At 33.3% G+C, this 22,686-nt stretch overlaps 1 pseudogene; it reads right to left on the reverse strand.

Annotated features, from left to right (window-relative positions):
- Positions 1-2,207: 2,207 nt before the first annotated feature.
- On the reverse strand, positions 2,208-15,177 carry LOC123200138 (annotated as a pseudogene).
- Positions 15,178-22,686: the final 7,509 nt, after the last annotated feature.

The raw sequence follows: 22,686 nt of genomic DNA on the forward strand, positions 1-22,686 counted from the left end.
GTGCCCCCCACTTACTATTTGACCTTTTTTAAATTTGGGAAATTGAGAAAATGAGAGAAGAGATATTAGTCTAGTGCCAGTTCTCTTTTGATTTCTGATAAGACTGCAATCCTTTTTTGTTTTTCTTTTTTCTTTTTTTAATCACAGATATTTACCTGCTTTTGTTTTTTTGTTCTGTCATGTTAAACGTGACATCCAGGGACGGCAATGGGAGATGCCGGGGAGAGAGGCACAATTTTTGTCTGTGTCTGTAGGGGATATTAATTTATATTTATTTTTTATAAAAAATCTTATTTTTTATTTTCATAGAAATTTTTTTATATATTTTTAAATATAAATAAAATTAATATACTATTTCAAATATCATAAATGTTACATATAAATTATTTTAATATATATTAATATTTTAAACAAATATAAAATATAAAAGAGTGAAATAGGATAGAGCAAAAGACATGTATTTTTGTTTTCAATCTGTTTTCGATTGTAAAGTTATTTTCTTTCTTTATTTTTTAAATTTTATTAAAAAATTATTTTTTCTTAAAATAAAAAAATTAAAAACCTTAAATTTAAACCAATATTACCATCTCTATTGACATCCATTGATTTTCTAGCAGATTAATCAACCCATTGGCATTATTCATGTCTTCTATAATATAAAGTGGCAACTGTTTATCGTTTTGTGCATGTTCAAGGATGTCTACATCTTACAAAATTACATTTAGAGTCCCAGGTGTTTGGGTTGAGCTAAATCAGAAAAGGGAGAAAGAAATAAAGGATCCAGGTGGAAGGAAGACTCTGTTGGGGTAGAGTTTGGTCAAAGGCATTGGGGGGAAGACACATCCAAGAGCAGTTGAAAAGGGTAATTGAGTAAAAATATGAAAGATGTACAGAGAGCTATTTAATGTTTGTTACAGTATTTGAAGTTTTGCAGGAATTGTACACTCTTTAGCACTGTTGCTGTTTATCCCCTGCCAACACATGCCAACAACAACCTTTTCCTTTTGTACAATTCAATCCCCACTTGACCATTACAAAACAGCCCCCCAGCCCCAGGACCAAGTTTTCCCTATCCCACTGTTTTCCCACTTCACTTGGCTTTCATGTGTTGACCACAACTCATCTTAAACAACATTCTACCTCAAAGGTGACTACAGAAAATGGAGGGTATAAACTAATTATATTAAATAGATAAAATTTTAAATTTAATAATTATTATATTAGATAAATCAAAATATTAATATTAAAATATTATTAAAAAAATTTAAATCTTGTTCTCTTATATTTAGAATCTCTTTTTTCGTCACTCAAATTATCTTTAGATGAAAATAAAGTTTGTTTAAATGGAACACTTGAAACATTATGAGAAGAATCCCACCAACAAATACACAATTTGTAAAAAAATGAATGCAGTCTAGTATTGTTGTTAGTGAAGAAGAGAGCATGCAAAAGGGGAGGTTGTGAAGAGACACAGTAGGAAAAGAGCAGGAGTAAACAGCAGATTGAATGATAAGAAAAGAGTAAATTAACAAATGGACAAGGACCCCTGCAAATAAATAAACCAGACTATTCTCTCTCTTTTGTCTTGATAGGTGCAGACACCTTAGAGGTGCATCTTTTAAAATGTATGAGGACAGGGTAAGATTTTGAGTGTTGTGGATCTAGTGTAGGTCCTATTAATATGAATAAAGAAGCCACTTCTTACCACATGTTAAAGCCAGGCTAAGGTCAAGCAATTTTATCATTCACTGCACTGCAGAAAGCAACCACTGAAGCAGGAGGTAGGCATCTGTCCATTGCCATATTCAACATCACACCAACCTAACTTTCCTTACTTTTACTTTCCCATTTGATTTGCCACCACCACCTTCGCTTTCTGCACCCTATTTTATGTGGAAATTTTTTCTGTTTTTGTAAGTAGCAAAAAATACTTACTTAAACTGAATAATTCAAAATTGAACTGATTACACTAAATAAATGAAATCTCAAATCCAATAATTGATCCCACAATCACTGCATTAAGTATGTCAAATTTAATTTTGAAATGTTATAAGAGAGGTTCCCCATTACCATCAGATAGCCATGATCTTTTAAGGGAGGGGTTGTTCATGCATTCACCTTTGCCAACCACAAAATATACATATTGCCAATATACAAAAAGAGATTGGCTTCAGTGATACAAATGGGACTAAAGGATAACCTCAAAATTTGGTTAAAGCTCACATAATTCATTGATCAAAACTATTCAAGTTTGTTTGATAGAGCAAGGAGATTTTGTTTTTACAACACTCTGCTATTCATCATAACAAATAGGAACTTTGGACTGCACTCTAACTTTTAATTAATATAAATAAACACTTTAGACTTTATACATTACCGAACTTGCGTTCAAGTTACAACAAAAATCCAATTGCAGGCCATTCCTGCATAAAATTACACCACTATTGCTTCTGGATAAATGAGAGAACAAGATCCGTATGCACAGAGAAAAGCTGGGTATCCACAAAAAGCTGCTCGCCATAAACAAATCAGAAGAAAAGAAAAAAGCAAAAAAAGAGTCAGAATTCTTTTCAGCTCCTACTGGTCCAGATAGCATAGCATTAATTATTTAGGGTGTACTTGTTTATTTTACTTTATATATTCAGTCAAAATTGTTTTAGCTTAAGTGATAATCGAGAAACTAACAATATATTAAGATCAAATTTTGACTTATATAATACAATAGTTGCAGGATTGGTTTTTAAAAACAAACAGTCAAAAGACACCCTGAACAATCAAATAACCCTGGTGACATGCTAATTTCCCAAATGTATCCACCAAGCAGTCATGAGAACATCAATAATACTTCGGCATACAGTAATACAATTGTGATCATGAAAAATGTCATAATAGTTCATCATATGAGAAAAAGTTATAAACTACTGAAGAAAAATCTTAAATCAATGGGAAATATATGTTGGACGCTCAAAGAAACTGACCTTCATAAATGGCCGTTCACGACTAGGGTATGAGTCGATGAAACTCTCCTTTAAAAGCAATGATACCTGCGAGAGGAAGATTTTGGGATCAGGTTTACAGCAATACAATTTCCATTTAGTATTAAACAATACAATGGTAACATGCAAGATAATACATTGACTTCATAAAATGGAAAGGATTTAAAACCAATGACCTTTTAAACAGGAAGCTGTTATCCAATGCCCTGCAAAGAGTAAAATGCATGACGTTTTACCCTCCATTTCTACATTAAGGGTGGGTGTGTTTGGCTGCCACACTGGACTGGACTAGATATTTTGTATTAGATTGGACTGGATTGGACAGTATTGGAATAAATTAAATTTAATACTATCACATATTTGGCATGAATTATATAAATAAAACTATAATTATGTAAACATTGTCTCATTAAAATATATTTTTTCAGAAAGTTAGACACTAAATGAGAACCAAAGAAAAGAACCACCAAGTGTAACAGATGTAAAATATTTTAACTTGGCACAATCAGTCACACATTGTTCTACCTAAAGCATTACAATTTGGAAGAAATACAAACCTTGTCATTATTTGATTGTACATTTGTAATTGTATGCGACCGAAGATTAGAGCAAAGTGAATCCAAATAAGACCTTAACACTGCTAGAAAACCCTTTGCAGCTTCAATCTACAGATATCAATATATAAAACAACACTCAACAAATAAATGAAATAAATGCGTGACAAAATTATTAACATCAAGCAAACACAATCAGACAAGAAACAGAACATATATCACAGCGACAGATCGACGATTGACACGTTTGGGGAATGTTCCCACAAAACCAAGATGGTAGAAAACATCAAACATGCCAAAAATGTATACATCCATTCCCTACACAGTAGACATGTACTTCCCAATGCATAAAGTGAGATATAGTATTAAACAGAAAAATGAAAACAAATCACAGATACATGAGAAAAAAGACTGACTTGTTACCTATCAGGAATGTAATTATCTAGCAACGTAGTGTTGTGTGACAGGACCAGGATCCAAAGCCAAATTTGATAAAAAAAAAAAAAATGTCACATTTATGTTCCAATTAAATTTTTGTGGACTACCAGAATCAGTATAAAGCAGATTAAGATTTGATTATGAAAATGTAATACGATGGGCAGTTGACCATCTTTTCTTAGAACAGAGGGAAGAAGCAATTGTAGAACAATAACAAAAACTGCCTGGGAACTACGAAAATGAGATAAATAACCCTATAATAGCCCAACTTAAAGGCTATAGTGCTCAAGAAATGATAATAAAAAGAAGTTGAGTGATGCTAATTGTTTTGAAATTTTGTATTTCATACAATTAGAAACTATAAAATGCGAATTCGCCTTTACAAATAAGAGGTCAACTCAATACACCAAAAAAACCAGTGCAGAGCTCTTCATAACTTCAAACAATGATTTTGTTCAAATTTGTATTTCAATGCAAACAATTAATGCTAAAGAACACAAACAGGAGATCTAGTTCAAATATTGAAGTTCAACATGTAGTTGCTACATGAGTAATTCAACATCTAGTTCAAGAGTTATAGGCATGTATACTGCACAAGAACTTGATACATTTTTGCTTAAAGCTTTTAATGCAATTAACAAAAAGAAAATGGAAGGTGAAAGGGAAAGGGGGAGGCAGACATATAATAAAGAAAAAGATAAAGTCTAAGCAGAAAAGCACACCTGCACATCCGTGCATTCATAAATTGGTCTTTTCTTCCCCAAAAAACTTTCTCCCACAAGCTTTGCATGATAAGGACTTAAGGATGCAAATAACTCCTTCTGTTGTGGGAGTTGCGGTATTGAAGGTGCCTTTACCTATTACATCATAAAAGGGAAAATATAACAGATAAACACATTTGATACACCAGCAATCCAATTATTAAAAGTATCCTGAGACACAATCGACAATAACATCAAAAAGAAAAATAAAATCCAAAGATGCAATACAAGCATGAAACTCAATTGGCTTCAACTTCTAAGATATGCAGCCGATTTTGTAATATCAGCTTCATTTGGGTACTCATGCAGCAGATTTTGTAATATCAGCTTCATCTGGGTACTCATGCAGCAGATTTTGTAATATCAGCTTCATCTGGGTACTCATGCAGCAGATTATTACACACCATATGTAAATTTGATGCCACAATACTTGCCAGGACCCAACCCAAGGTCCAGTACATCCTTTCGGGAAAAGATTCAATCCACAAACCCCCTGCCCTACTACATGTCAAATATTATAATAACAATTGTATTAATTGATCGAAATCCAAATGTTGAAAGGTCTTTCTATTTCCATCAACAGAATAATTCAAAGAGTCACTGACATTATATTGATCTCAGTTTTTTCACAAATTGAAGTTTCCGATATTCCCATTCATATGGTGGAGGTCAGCCACCCTACAACCACAAAAAGGATGTGACTGAATTATTTTCCCAATGCACACTAATGGTGTAAAGGAAAGTGTTGGAATATGTAAGTCCCACACTCATAGAAGAAAATGAAAAATAAAGGGTAGATATCCAAGTTAAATAGGTTTAAGCCATTTTAACTATTGGAGCCCAAAACAAATTAAAACCCATAATTTATAAAGATGGCGAACCAAATTGTTAGGATCACAAGTGCAAGGTATGAGACTTGGATCCCACATTAGAAAATATAGGTAACTAGTGTGGGGTTTATACGGCTTTGGACTCTCCCATCTCAATAGCTAGCTTTTGAGATATGATTCTCCTAAGGTTCATATCATTTGGTATCGGAGTCATCACCATGTCTCCCAATTGCAATCGTGCGGTGCGGGTGGTGACATCAGCATTGCAGTATTCGCCCGAGCTAGCAGGGAGCTAGCGCATAGTCAGCCCGCCTAGGCGTCAGGATTGCAAAGCGTGGTGGTATGTTAGAATCCTAAGTGCAAGGTATGAGACTTGTCTCCTACATTGAAAAGTATGAACAACTAGTGTGGGGTTTATATGACCTTGAGCTCTCCCATCTCAATAGCTAGCTTTTGAAGTATGATTCTCCTAAGGTTCGTATCACAAACCATCCTATGAAACATGTTTAAGGGCCCAAATTTTCAACAGAAAGTAATTTTAAATGTAAGCCATGAAATCATCCTATGAAAGATTCAAATATTGAGATTAATCTTACAGAAAATAAAGTGCTTTATATTAACAAGGAGATTAAGAAATTTCTAAATAAACTTCTCTGCCAGGTTTACATATGTAACATGCAAAGATAACACATGCTTAAAATCCAGTCTGAATCTAATCAAGTCATAAGAACAGATAACAAATGGAATTGCAGAATATGATGCAAACCTGGTTCTTGTTAACATCAACCAGAATGGCACTGGTCAACTTTGACTGCACTTCACTGGTTTTGTTCTTTACACCAACCTACAAATGTTACTTTTATTAGACAATTTAGTTTCAGATATTGTACTAACTAAGAAAATCATGAAGGTTCGTAAACATGGAAATGATGAAGGTTTGTAAACATGGAATTCATTACGAATCAAATTCCATAATAGCATCACATTGACAAATTATCTTGTTCCTCGGGGAAAAATTGAGAAGAATATAATTTCTTCAGAGTTTTTATCTGATAAATTAATATCCATAACATTTGTAAAAGAACTGCAATGGCAGCCATGCTAAAGTTTCTGATAAATTTAACATCCACAAAATTAGTAAAGGTACAGAAAGGGCAACCATGCAGGAGTTTAAAATTTTAACCATAAATAACTATAACTCATGTCTCCTTTGGAATTATGTGACTTGAACATCACAACACATCCATAAACAGCATATTTGTTATAAGTAAAATGCACAAATAAAAATACCAGTATCACCACAGCCACAACATTGAACACTTACTATGTATGGAACGGGTGCATCAAGGAAGTCCAGCATGTCATTTGGCAAAACCTGTAAATCCATACACCAAATTATCATAATGAAACAACAGCCAAGAAACACTAAACAAATCTCATGGTCAAAAGGAAACCATACTGGCATTAGAAGGCTTTGCCATTGGTAAGGACGTATTAGAGAGATAATAGACAAAACTGATGCGGATAAGATTCCCTGTACCCAAGAATAAGAAAACCAATATAAGTACACAGATTTCTCTCTCTTCACTCTTCAGCAATAAGATAAATAAATAAATAATACAACAAAAGATCCAAAGCATTGTACAAAAATTTCTGAATGTTCAGGGCAGAAGGAATCTGCCTTGGATAAATTATTAACCAAACCCAGTGAAATTTTTTTTAGCCAACTAAGCCAGCTTTACAATCAGAGTACCAAAGTACAAAAGTATGGATGAACCCCACACCAACTGAAAAACAAACAGTTCAAATGAATTGGTGTAACTGGCCAATAGGCACTGATTGGTCCAACAAGGAGCGTTCAGGTAAGATGAATCATATTACGTTGAAAAAAATAGGTTTCATATGTTACTCCAATAAGATTCAGATAAAAAGAAAATCTATATGGAGGGGGCTGTAACCCACTTGCATAAACAATCATCAACCTCTGAGAGATAATTACCAAATTAGAACAAACAACAACAATTTGTTTCTCCAGCAAAGCTCCTGCAAACATTGTTAACACCTGCGAAGTTCAAAATGGAATAAGAACTATGTCCAGCCTTTTACATACATTCAACAAAAAATCAATACAGGAAAAGTATAGACATGCATTAAGCATATGTGGTGTATTTGTCATTTTGAAAAACTGTAACAGAAGGCAATAAGTACTGAGGCAGAAACTATTATTAAACAATATCTCTATGACAAAAGGATAATTCAAATATCATAGATGCATCTCTCACGTGCAAGAATCATTTTGCTCAATAAATTTGCCTCCTCAAAACAGCAACGGCACAAATTTAGGCATATTGGTCCTGATAGTTATAATAAACTACAGCCATGAACAATCATAACAAGAATACAATAGAATGAAAAACTACAATTCATGAGAAATTATCCAAAACTCAGACATACACTTACATTTTCAAGCCTCAAGGATCCACATAAACAAGCAATGGTCCATGTTGATAGTGCAGTAGCTTCCTCCTCTGCCCAGACTGCAGTGTGTGCCTGATCGGAGCAAAAACAATAAGAAATAACCTACCATACCTGAATCTGTGAAAGATACAACTATTTCTAGGAAGAAAGAATAGAATTAACCACACATATGCATAAAGAAAAGATGGCCTCACATTTACCTCCACAAATTCCAGACTAGAACTGGATGATCTCAAATCAATAGTAGACCCAGCAGTGTGTATAACTGTTTCATCTGATCTATGATATTCCAAGGGATGAAGGTGTTCCAATGGATGAAAACAAAGTTTTGTACCCCTTGCAGGGCAACACAATTGATAATACTCACACAGAATTTGTAATGATCCGTGGTTGTTTGCCTGGAAATTTGGTGAAATTGATCAAACTTTCAAAAGAGAAATATAAGATTCCCACACAATATGATATATGGTATCAAAAAGAAGATAAAACATAGAAACCTTAGCCCATTCAAGAATATCAATATTATCACCAGAATCTTCCTGCCCAGAGACAGATGCTTCGTCTGTTTCTGTATCATCAACATCGCTCCTAAAATTCCTGTCTTCACAGGGAGAACCCTGAAAACTGCATATAATAATTTAAAAACACATGTTGAAGCAGTTCCAGAAATTGCAAAAGCAAGATATAAGATAAGGCAAAAAGTTTACTCTCTATCAGTGTAATGCAAACACACAAAATTGAAGATGACAATTTGTTAGACAATCCACTATGCCTCACAAGATTTGATAATAAAAGAAAAGTTTTTTAATAATAATCCAAATTTTCCATTGACGTTAATATACAGAAAAATTATAGCCTACCAAGTCTTCAAATAATCAAGTTGTTTAAGCAACCAACTGTTGATTTGATCAGGCAACACTATAAATTTAACTAAGAAATCCAATTAACTACATGAACAATTAGACTTATATCAACAACTCAACCTTTAATTCAATCACACACAATGTTTTCAGACCTGGACTGTGCATAAGCCCAGTGACGGGGCCAGTCCAAGTCAATCAACCATTGGACTGATGTACTGTTTAAATAAATATTAAAATTAATATTCAAGAAAATTTTCCCTATTGAATCAGTAAACATGAAATCTAAATAACGTTTAATCAAAATTAAATTATGTTTGGTAATCAAACATATCAATCTTCACTTACAAAGTGTTGGGTTCGAATTCTAACAATAGTAAAATTTTATTAAAAAAAAAAATTCCTTCTCTTAAATTGGTTAAATAAGAAATAACACCAACATAAAACTATATATAAATGTAGTATGGTGGTGCATGGCATGCTCTACCATGGTTGGGACCTGGGTTCAAGTGGGTAACTCAGCAATCAAACTGTGAACCAGGATGGTTCCAACAGTTCAACCGTGGTTTAACCCGGTCCAATAGCCCAAATGAAAATTGGGGCAAGCCCAGACCGGGCTTTCCGCCAAGTCTCAGTCAAACTAGCTGGTCTGATCCAGATTAAAATCCATGGTCACACAACTGCAGGCTATCTAGTTCTGGTAGATACCCAAAAGCACAGGTTAACTAAAGTTATAAACTATCTAGCAAGTTTAAGCATGATATGAAACTAATCTGTCTTCAAATTTCAAAAATGCAAATGCAAAATATAAAATACTTTTCCTCGGGGTTGGAGTCAGTAGACTACTACTTGAACTGTGAAAAAGTTGAGGTTATGATAGATAAGTTAGAGTAATCATCACCCCATGACCATTAACCTACCACCAACAAGCACAGCAACAGTAAGCCACCACAGTCAAGACAGAGCCAGGAAATTTGAATGCATAGTTGAATTAACAGTTAGTATTAAAGTTCCAATCACTAAAGATGTTGCCTCTGACATTAAAATCTTATATCGATGCTCAGACACACTACAATCAACAATGCACATCAAGAAAACCAGTTAGAAAATCTGGGTTCCCAATATGCACAAGTTTCTTGTGACATTGATTTAAGCGAATTTTTGTACTACCTTATTATTATTATTTTTTTGGCATTAGACCAAATAATTTGGTGTAAGAAGGAAAAACTTCTTAAAACAAATTATATTTATAACAGAAATCTTTTTTGCACAAATTTCTTCTAATTTGCCGAAAGTCATGACTATAAGTTCCAAACCACAAATCTGCTATTGTCAGGATCTTCAAATAAATTTAGCAAGAGAGACATTCCACTTAAACTTATAAAGGTTTTGAAAGTAATCAAGAAACAATTCACCAACAAAAAGCATTACTAATTATGAAGTTATCGAAGACATAAAAGAACTGCAACATGCCTGGGGGAAGATTCAGAGCTTTCATTCTGATAATAGCGTAAGAGTGGCAGGACAGCATTTGGTAAAGGTCTTTCTGTTGCTTGCTTTTTCATAGAGATATTGTCTGCATTGCTATGAAAATCTTCAAGGTTTGCACCACTTGATTCTCTGTTTCTAATCATCTTAGGTTCAAGATCTATTGGAGTGGCAGCACCATCATTAACATCTTTTTTCAACAATTCAACACCCCCCTCAAGCATCTGACTCTCCAGGTGACTATCACCATCAGAAACTCTTCCAGATGTTGAAACACCCATATTTAATTCAGAAATCCCAGCTGTTCCATTCACCATGTCCCATCCAGCTGTTTGATCCGACAGTATAACATCTAAATTTTCTTCCTTGTCCAATGATTCAAAATCTAAATCTTCCATGCCTTTCTTTAACCGTTCCAATCTTTCCTCTGAAAAGATGCTACAAAAAAGAATAATACATCAAGGTGAGAACTAATCCAAAGATAGTTGTTGCAAAAAATATATTTTTTTCTTAAGTTTTATGGCGTACCAATGTCACATTAGGTTCTACATTAAACAAAGATCATTACTGCCATAGCATATTTGAACAACCATTCAATAAGCATATATTGATCTGTTTAGATTCATCTTTTCAATATGGTTCTACCCAACAATAAGCTTAACGCCAATTTGGATGCAAGAAACATTTCCAGGTTAGACATGTAATGCACAAAAAATGCATAAAATAATAAAGTAGGTATTGCTAGCTTGTTCACACCTCTCAGCACTTAAATTATGGCATCTCCATTAGCACCCACTTCACAAAAATTAATTGTTAAGCACCACATAAGAAAACATTGATTTTTCTTTTTTCTTTCATTTATAAATTCAATGTCCCAGGTTTTCCACGATTAATGAGACATGCAGAAGAATAACTATTTAATTAGAATCGTAACAGAAATGACTTCCACCACTCATAAAAGTATTCCATAAAGATATTCCAGACTATATTTAGTTCACTAGCACTTTTGATTTCCTGCACATCATCAAGATATTAATGACGTGCAAAGTAATCAAGAATGCACAGTAACAGATAGAATAAAAAAGGTAAACTATACGCACCTATTTAAAACACCAAAATGTAACTCAAAGAATGGAAGCCTTGAAAGAATGCAATAACATCTTTGTGTGGTCAGCAAATAACGGCTAAAAGTTGGGCAGGCAGGTTGCTTATCAGAAATTATGGAAAGCAATCCTGAGGGCTTTTGCACTATTTCCTCAACTAGCATACAGCATCCATACAAGGTTGAATCGTCAGCCTAGAAATCAGAAAGGGAAATAGAAAAATGATTTGGCATGAACAACATATATCACACTAATAGATATGACTCGGATATGCAAATGACAACCAGCAGACATTAAATGGCATCATCAGTTAAACACTAAGAAGGCCACGCATTCAATAAACTACTGATAGAAGTAATTCCAACTAATAGAAGTTAAGTTCAACAAAATTTTCATGGAAAGAGAAAATTATAAATGCTTGGTAAAGAAAGACGCAAGAAAATAAATAATAGAAGCAACCAAGAAAGTAGAGACAAAATGACAGTATTTTGTAGTACCTGTAACCGGAATACAAATGATAAATCACTTTGTTTTAAGTGTTCCTGTAAAACAAGCATTATAACAATAAGAATGGTTTTTGACAGGATACAGATTTTGAATCAAATACTAAAACAGGGTGGTCTTCTGCATTATAATTTATGTAAACAAGATGCAGAGACTCAGGTTGCTAGTAACAGATAAATCCTCTGTCATTGTCAGTATCTGATCTTCTACACAGCTACCTCTTAAGTCCACATATACTAGATTTTAGTTGACTCACAACCTAAAGCCTGGCATTATCCTAGAGCACCACCTAGACATGTGTCTAAGAGAGGACAGATGGAATATAATCTCACCTAAAGCCAAAAAGTGGAAATTAATTTGTGCAGCTAAACCCACAGTGTTGAATCATAACCATGTCATGATGAAATCATATTATGAATTGTGATAATGTTATAATTATATACTGATGTGAAGCCATATCATAATGACGTAAATCATGCATTGTGATAATTATATAACTATGTTCTCGTAAGAATAATTAAATGTCAACAAAGAAAAAGGTATCCAATTTCTCACATATATCTATAACTTACTGGGACAGGTTATGGGAAAAACTTGAAAGATTGACAAGGTACATAGCTAGCAAAGAAAATTATCCCAAAATCTCAAAGCAAAAATACCTGCCCAAGAAGAATTTCATTTAACTCACTCATTGAGGGTGTTCTCTCGATAGCATGAACCTGAAACAACAAATCAAAGATGTAAGAGATATCTATATATATAAAGGGCACACCAATCTTGAGTAGATGACTATGGATAAAGTTTGCTCAAACAAATCAAGTACACAAGAACATGGATTTAACTCTTTTCAAAATAGACATCACACTCCACAATGAAATCAATTCACTACATTTATGATAACACAAAACCATGTTATTGCTTTCTTTGACACTCTAACTGTATAAGGGTACAACCAGATGATGTAACACTCTTTCAATCAGTTGAACTTCCAATATCAACATCCTAAGCCTATTTTCTTTAATTAAGAGAACATCTCTGGTTACCACATTTGATACCTTTACCAATTGATCAGAAATATTTCATTTTCCTGTCTGTCAAGAGGAAAGACAGGAATTTTTAATACTACTATAAGAGACTGCAGCCATGACTAATGCATGAGATGAATGTGAAAATGGCTAGGAAAATCTCTCTTTAATATCAAAAGATTTTACTAGTAACAACTACTACACTCGAAAAAATATGAGCATGCAACCTAAATGATTGGTTTAATATAGTAAAAAGAAAAAAAAACTGATTTTAGTAATAAAAAATAAATAATCAAGTATATACCCAACCTCCACTCCTCCGGAAAGCAAAATGAAAGAAGATCCTTATATTTAAGTGGCAGCTGTTTTTCTCCGGGGTAAGCAAATAAGACCTGAAAGTAGAAACGGAAAGGAAAACCAATGCTCAAATCATTTTCACGAATTAACACAACAAAATTCAAACATTTTGTAAACAAGAATACCCACCTGAGGTTCAAGATTGGGTTCTACACGAGAATAATTCTGGTAATTGAGAGCACTTCGCAGTTTACCAGAACCTTCAGACTTTCTAGCAATATATTGCCTGTGAAGAGCCTGAATGTCGCAATTAGGATGAAGTCCAACAACTACCATGCTCTCAAAAAGCCTTGTTGGCTCTTTCAAGGACCTATGAACCTGCAAACTTAAAAAAGAAAACTGTTACAAAAACACCATGGACAGTAACTTCAATAAATACAAGATATCATTTAGGAAGAGTATGTTCAAAGACAAAATAATGGATGTCAAAAGTGTTAGCAACCTCAGACTAATAAATTTTTACTAAATTAACAAAAATCTGAAAGATTTGAGTCACAATTACACAAGTCACTAGTCTATACAAAGTTGATAGAAATGCTGGGACCAAAGGCAAATGCTTTGGTAGACACTTGCCAGAAATCTTCATACACAAAACAGCGACATTACCGAACAGAGTACACTTGGATGAAAGTACATACCAAGTACTGCAACTGAAAACTTGCCCATTGACGCTTTTGGCTGGTTAGAACTTCTGGATTATAAGTTCCAGTTTTCCGCTCTTCAGGAGGATGTGAGAAACCTTTTAGTACTCTTGCAACTTGGCGCTGCAGTTTCTGAAACTGACTATCGCCATTCTCATCTTTTGATGAGAAAACTACAGATGGTCGGGGAGAATTAGCAGCAGTGGCAGCAGCAGCTGCAGCAGTTACAGCTCGCGCAACATCCTCAGCGCTCGGCATGAAAAATGAAGCCTTCCATCCAGGACTACCAGAGTCTTCACTCTTAGTCATAACTGCAAAAACATCCCATATAAAAATGCAACATATTACCAGAACAAAACACTGACTTCACAAAAGCATTGAAATCAACTAAAATCACTGTTAAAGTCAAACATATTAGTGCAGAAGCACAACTGAATCTGATTGTGTTAAGAATTAGCGCACCCAACAGATTATCTTATAACTAATTGATTCCAACATAATTTATTCAACACTGAATTATGAGACAACACAGAACATAAAACATGTGCGGATCCTTAATTCATCAGTTATCAAATTATCAAGTAAATCCATATCCTTCTCTTTCTGTTTTAAATGACGTTTAATCAGATTTTGACTTCAAAATGCCAACACAAAGCAGCCCAAAAGCAGATGCTGAAGAGAATACAGAAAGTAGACAATCCTAATTGCCATTGAAAAGATCTTAGCAGAAACAAGTTAGGAAGATCGGTGTTAATGATAAAGTTTACCGCTTTTGGAAATTAAAAAAAAAAATCAATTAAGCAAACCTTACAAGCATCAAATTGAATTTTCACTACTTGCAAAAAAAAAAGAATCGCTTCACAGCATTTTTTTTTTTTTGTTACAAAAATAGTAACCATCTAAACCTGTTAACTTAAAAGTAATACTTTCGGCGCATACCGCAAACAAAAGTTTTGCTTTCTCTCAGTTTTATCATCATTCATTCTCATGACTTCCCCTCCATCCAACTTTTTCAGTTACACAACTTCAGATCAAACCAAATTAATAATTTCTTCAGCAGAGAATAGATAATTCTCTAAAGGACGCCACCAATCATAAAAGAAGCCTTCCCTCATCCTCATCAGAACAAAAAAACTCTTAATGCAAATAACACAACAAAGATAAAACCTACAGCCACGAGAAATTCACCATGAAATAAAGATAAACTCACCTTTCACTGAGGGCCAAGCGACAGAAACTGCAGTAAAGTTAAGGCAGCAGTATAACCAGAGTCTAAAGCTTCAGAGTAGATATATTAAATAATTTTGAGGAATTTTATCTGAGAAGAAAAGACATATCGGCCGATATGAGGAGAGGAACAAGAAAGGAAAGAAGAAAGAGAGCTTCTCCTGCTCTTCTTTCTTGTTTCGGTCGATACAAAAGCTGCAAAATATAAAGGACGGTCAGTTTCCTCTTCTTGTTGTGTTTTGGCAACGGGCGTACGCGCTTCGTGTCTTTAGAAATTAATCAGACTTTCTTTAGGGGAGAAATGACAGTTATCTAACTAGTATGAGGGGTAGGTAAATAGATTTTTCAAACTTGAAGGTTAAGTATTGTGATATTATCAAAGTTCGATTAGTATCTAGTGATTTGGCCCTTTGGTTGGTAACAAAGCATCCGATGTCCCACTTTTACTTTTGTATTATTTTGTCAATCGTTTCCAAGTAAACTTCTAATTAGGGGTCTTTAAAATTATCTGGTAATCGAATCGAATCGATTTTTAAATTGAAAATCAAACCAAAAAATAGGTTATTGAAAAATTCGGTTTGGATACCGATTCAAAAATATATATAAATCGAATTTTCGGTTCGATTACTGGTTTGCCTAATTTTGAAAACCGGTTAACTGAACCAAACCGGTTTTTAAAAAATTTAATAAAATATTGAATATATTTTCAAAAAATTAGAAAAAAATAATAAAATATGATATTTTTTTTAAATTCGGTTCAAAAATCGGTTAACCGAAATTTCGGTTCGGTTAATTGATATTTTCGGTTCGGTTTAAAATCGGTTAATCTTTAAATCGATTCTGTTTCGGTTCATGATTTTTTCTAAACCAAAATTTCAGTTCGATTCAAAAAATTGGCAAAACGGTTCGATTAACCGGTTTTGAACACCCCTACTTCTAATTGTTATTATTATTATTTTGTTTTATTTCTTATTTCGTTAAAACGGCATTTGTTTTGCTCTTGAACTTCCGTTTTGACACGTGGAGATGGGACGTGAAATTCTATATTTGATTTTCCTTTTTATTAAATTAAACGTTTTTTACAAAATTTTCTGGTATCAATTATTGTCTTTAATATCAAAAGACTTATTCCCCCCTATTGATTAGTATATTCTTGAATTTTTATTTATTAAATTTAAAAAATTTAAATATTCATTTATTAATAATTAAATTTAATAAAATTAATTAATTATAAAATAAAATTATCATTTTATAAATAATGTTAAAATTTTAAATTTAAAAAATTAATAATTTTTTTACAAATAAGATTTAAAAAAAAAAATTTCTCTTATAATTTTCAAATTTTTAAAGTCAATTTTTCAATAAATGATTAACTTTTTCGATGCTCTCTCCCTCTTTTTTTCTTCTCTGGGATCTCTGGTTTTGTTTTTATCACTTATTTTTTATGTTGATTCATTCAGACGAGGATCGTCAATCTTGTCTTGAATCAACAAAAAGACAAGTCATTTCTCTCTTCTCCATATTTTTTAGAAAACTCTTTATTTCTCTTACTTTTATTTCTATTTGGTTTGATTCTTTTTAAACTTTATTGAACGAGTTTTGAGACGTGATAAAAATATATATTATTATTATTATTATTATTATTATTATTATTATGGCAATTGATAAAGATAATTAATTTAGAAAAATATAATGTTAAAAAAGAGTCGTGATTGGATGGAAAAGGAAAGTTGTAATGCAGGACGCTAGTGGACATGATTATTAAAGGAAACAGGGAGATGAAAAACATGATTAGTGTTTAATTAATTAAGATAAAGACATGATGATGAGAGTCAGTGTTGGCTTTGTACTCGTGTTATGGGAGGCCCCACTCGTGTTTTATTTTATGGACCAACCTTACACTCTTGTATTGTACTGCGTGAGGCATTTATCCTTGACTCAGCCCACCCTGGTTAATATCCTTCTTCCCTACTGTGGATAAACGACGTCGACTTCCCAAGGAAATGGTGGGGAAATCATATTAGATTTTGATTTTTATTCAATGAATGCTTATGGGTTAATTGTCAATATCAAACACCCCCAACAAACCCCTGACCAAATCATGTTACCTGTTTTAACCTTGACCATGAAATAAAAATTGTTAAAAATAAAGTTAAGTAAACAGTTAAAGTGTACTAAAATTTATATTAAATATCAACGTATGACAATAAGAAGGGACAACAAGGAAATTTCAATCTCAATCCCTCTTTGCAGAGATTATCAATTCTTATTCTCTCCTTGTAAAAAAAAAAAAAAATTCATCCATTTCTTGTCTTTCTACCCTTTAAAGATAATATAAATATATTAAATAATAAAATTAATTAGAATTAAAATTAATTCACTATTTTAAATATTACAAATATCATATATTATCATATTAATATATACAATATAAATATAAATAAATTTAAAATAAATAATCTAAAAACTATAAAGATATATTAATATTTTAAACAAATATATTAATATAAAAAGAGCAAGGATAGGGATGGAGATGAGAGCGAGGCGGAGTTGGGAGAGAACACAAGTAACCCCATCCATTTTCTCATTTTTATCGAATAATGCCTTCCTTATTAGGGTCAGAAAGGATTAAAATTTTTAAATTTGTATGACATTATCATTTTTAAATGATGTATCATTTATTTATTAATTATTATCTCACAAGCAATATGTTGTAATATCATATAAAAATTAATTTTTTTATTTAAAAATATTCAATCAATACAAATTTTTGTACCAATTGTCGATTCATGCAGCTTTACCCAAACTATTATCCCTAATTTTATTTGTGACCAAGAAATTACATTTAAATTATTAAAATAAACATTTATGAGCAATATTATATATACATATTTTTTACACATAATTATATATATAAATAATATATTATTACATGATTAAATATTTTTTTACTTTGAATTTAAAATTAGCTAATCATATAATAATATTATATTATATTTTATATATATATATATATATATATATATATATACTAAAATTGTATATGTGTAATTTTATTAAAGATTTATTATCCTCATGAGATTTTAATCCCTGTATTTTTATTTCATTTGAAATAAAATTAAATATATGAGTATTAGAAATATCCTGGTTGGTTATTAATTTATTGTCTATTATTTATCCTAATGGCACTATTTCACCTTCAACCTTTTAAAAACAACAATTTCCACCTCCCATAAGATTTTATTAGTAAAATTTGCTAAAATTTGCGATCGACGCTTGAAAAGAGATACATACTCTTATTACTTTGTAAGGTTTTAAGAAGGATAAATAACAATTTTTTTCCGAAAAATTCCCCAATTTATATTAATTCTAGGGTTTATGATTGCCTACAATAAATGTCATTGTGAATTGGTTAAGTCTGATATTGGCCAAATCACGTGTAACATTGTGTAATTTGATCAAAATCATATAATTTAGATGTGATTATAGTAAGAATCACATAATTTCAATAAGATTCTACCACTTTTTAATTCTATCTCAACTCAATCACCACCACTTTCAGACTCTACCTCAACATAATCATTACAACATACAATAATCATGAATCAAGAAAATAATTATAAAAAGGCCAAAAGACTTATTCTCATCGAAGGTTTAGTTTATTCTTAAACCCTTACATAAATTTATATGATATCATTTGATTATTTATGTCAAATCTTGAGTGGTTTTCATGATAGAAAACCATCGGAGAGTGAGATAATCACTGGAGGAAAAGAAAAAAGTCTTAGGGAGAAAATATAATTTTTCAAATTCTGATTGAAAAAAATTGTTAATTTTTTAACTAAAAAGAAAAAATATGATAAAATTTTAGTTTTTTAATATTTTTATCTTTAACTCTAATAAAAAAATTAGTATTTAAATTTTTAACATTTTATAAATAAAAATTTAAAAACATACCAAACCTTAATAAAAATCCAAGCTTCCTATCATCTCGATTTTGCCATAGTTTGGCCAAGTTCGACCGCCGCTAACGTTCCAGCCAGGCTTGTTCACAGATTGTAATTGGGGAGAGTTCGAGTCAACCCGCTTGCAAAATTATGCACATCAATGACTAGTCTTTGGTCAAATCAATTACCAAGAAAGAAGGGAAAGTAGAAGCTTTACTAAAAGGCCAAACGACTATTTCCCACCCAAGGTATGCTGTAATGACGAGTTTCCACCCTTTAACTATGGAAACATCAAACACCCACCATGGCCGTTAGATTTAACCCAAACCCTAACGGTGACAAGGGTAAAATTGTCATTTTCTCTAGAATATTAAAAATAAACTAAAATAGAATATATTTTGCCCCCCTAAACTTTAAAAACTAAAATTCCCCCCCCCAGCCTAAGTTTTCAAAAATCGCAGTTTCACCCTCCCGAAGCATTGCCGACGGTCTCCGGCTCCACTGCCGACGGTCTCTCCCTCCCGAAGCATCCTCACCTTCCAGAGAACTCTTTCCTCCCATTTGGACTTCCAATCGGAGTCGGAGAAGCTGTGGAAGACGAAGAACTTCGTCGGGGAAGACGAAGTTCTTCGTCTTCCCAGTCGTCGTCGTCGTCTGGGAAGACGACGTCTTCCCAGACGAAGACGAGACGACGAGACGACTCGTCGTCCTCTGGGAAGACGAGTCGTCTTCATCTGGGAAGACAATCGTCTTCCCAGACGACGAAGACGAGATCGATCGATCTCGTCTTCGTCGTCTGGGAAGACGATTTCTCTTCCCAGACGGCTTATCTCTGCGTCGGATACGTTGAGGTCAAGTTGAGAGGCGCCGTCGGTGGAAGAGAAACCGTCGGGAGGGAAGACGGCCGGTGATGGCGCCGGAGAAAGCGACGGAAAAGGGTTTGGAAATTGGAAGGGTTTGGAAATAAACCCTAGGGGGGGAAATGCAATATTTTCAAACTTAGCTTAGGGAAAAAATGTTAGTTTTTAAACTTTTAGGGGGGGAAATGCAATTAAATTTACCACCGTTAGGGTTTGGTTAAATCTAACCGGCCATGGGTGGGTGTTTGGTGTTTCCATAGTTAAAGGGTGGAAACTCGTCATTACAGCATACCTTGGGTGGGAAATAGTCGTTTGGCCTTACTAAAATTCAAAAATAAAAAGAGTGCCATCGCGTCATGCCGTCATGCTATCCCTTTTCAACACTTTATAGTTGATGACCAGTTCTGTTTGAATTCTAGGCCAAACAACTATTTCCCACCCAAGGTTTGATGATTTCTCAAAAGTCCCCCCTTTAATTATGGAAACACCAAACACCCACCCATGACCGGTTAGATTTAACTAAACTCTAACGGTGGTAAATTTAATCTCATTTTCCCCCCTAAATGTTTAAAAACTAAATTTTTTCTCTAAGCTAAGTTTGAAAATATCTCATTTCCCCCCCCCCTAGGGTTTGAAAATATCGCATTTCCCCCCTAGGGTTTATCTCTCCAACGCCATCACCGGCCGTCTTCCCCTCCCGACGGTTTCTCTTCCACCGACGGCCTCCCTAAACTTTTGCACTACTCATCCGACGCTGAGATAAGTCGTTTGGGAAGAGAAATCGTCTTCCCAGATGACTTATCTGACGACGGCGATCGCAGTTGGAAGATGAAGACGAAGATTAAGCCCAATCGCAGTTGGAAGATGAAGATGACGACGACTAGGAAGACGAAGAACTTCGTCTACCCTGACGAAGTTCTTCGTCTTCCACGGCTTCTCCGACTCCGATGGGGGGTCCAAATGGGAGAAAAGAGATCGCCGAAAGGAGAGGATGCTTCGGAAGGGAGAGACCGTCGGTAATAGAGTCGAAAATATTGTCAGAGATTTCAAAAAGAAACCCTAGGGTGAAACTGCGATTTTTTAAAACTTAGGCTGGGGGAAAGTTTTAGTTTTTAAAGTTTAAGGGGGCAAAATAGATTCTATTTAAGTTTATTTTTAATATTATAACAAAAATGATGATTTTACCCCTATCACCGTTAGAGTTTGGTTAAATCTAACCGATCATGGGTGGGTATTTGGTGTTTCCATAATTAAAGGGGGGACTTTTGAGAAAACATCAAACCTTGGGTGGGAAAGTAGTTTGGCCTTGAATTCTATGACAAACTATGTTTTTTTTTTTTTTTTTAAACAAGGACCATTTGATTTAACCACATCAACAAACTTTAAGATCCAATAATAAAACTTATAATTATTATTCTAGGGAATTTAGGGTTTTATTAGTCATAAATGAGAAACTATATTGAATCAGTATAAATTTTGATGTAAAATGTCTTATAAATTAGGTTTGAATATGATCCGAATTAACTTGATTTAATTTAACTCGATTCAAATCTGAACTAAAAGATTTTATTTGTTTTTTAAACCGAGTTAAACTGGAGCTAGGAGATGTTTGACTCAAATTCAGAGTTTAAACTAATAGTACTAATTTGTGACTTGAATTAACTTGAATTCATAGTTCAAATTGGTGATCATAATTTATGACTCAGTTCAGTTCGAATAAGTAATTTTAAATATTATTTGAGTAAAACGACGTTGTTTGAGATTTTGCTATACCTTGGGTGAAAATAAGTTTTTTGCCTTGCATTTTTAAGGGTTTTTTCCTTTTAAGTATTGTGATATTTTTTTTGTAATACTCATTGATATGCTTATGGTTATGGCCGATAATTCTCAAACTCATGCATATTAAATTATAATCACAACGTTTGCATTATGTACGTGGACCATTTTACAACCAATATATTTTTTTGTTCGAATTAAAATGTTTTCACATTATTGATTTTTTTTTCAATGGTAATGCGTGTGATAGTGATTTTTCACCAAAATATTGATTTTCTTTATTGACAAATTAATAAAAGAATTAAATTCATTTGAATTAAAATCTATTTTAAAATGAATTTGAGGAAAGAAAATAATTGAAGAAATATTATAATAAAATAAAAAGAAAAATATTTGAGAATTTGAGGGAGAGACTAACTGAGTTTGTCCTGAGATTTGAGAGAGAGCTGAGTGATTGAATTTAAAAAAAAAAAAAAGGTGGTTCACATCAGGGAAACCCACAGGCCTTTCTCCACAAGCCCACAATTTTTTGGTTGTGCCCCCTTGGAGCGGGCTTTTTCGGCTCGGGGCCATGGTAGCCCGTGGCCCTTCGCCAGGTTTGGTCCTCGTTAATATAATTCTAAAACTACGGGGCACTTTGAAAATCTACACAGGTTTCCTGATTTCTACTAAAACTATGGGGGGCGAAGTGATTTTATCTCTGTCCAAAACCATAAAAATGTGTGAGGGAGCCGACCGAGGTGAATGGACCACGTGCTAGTAGAAACTTCCAACGTTGACTACAAGTGAACAACCATGTGCAAAGCATGTCCTATTATTTCATACCATATCAAACATTGAA

This window comes from Mangifera indica, chromosome 17 (assembly GCF_011075055.1).
Source record: "Mangifera indica cultivar Alphonso chromosome 17, CATAS_Mindica_2.1, whole genome shotgun sequence".
Classification (NCBI taxonomy): domain Eukaryota; kingdom Viridiplantae; phylum Streptophyta; class Magnoliopsida; order Sapindales; family Anacardiaceae; genus Mangifera; species Mangifera indica.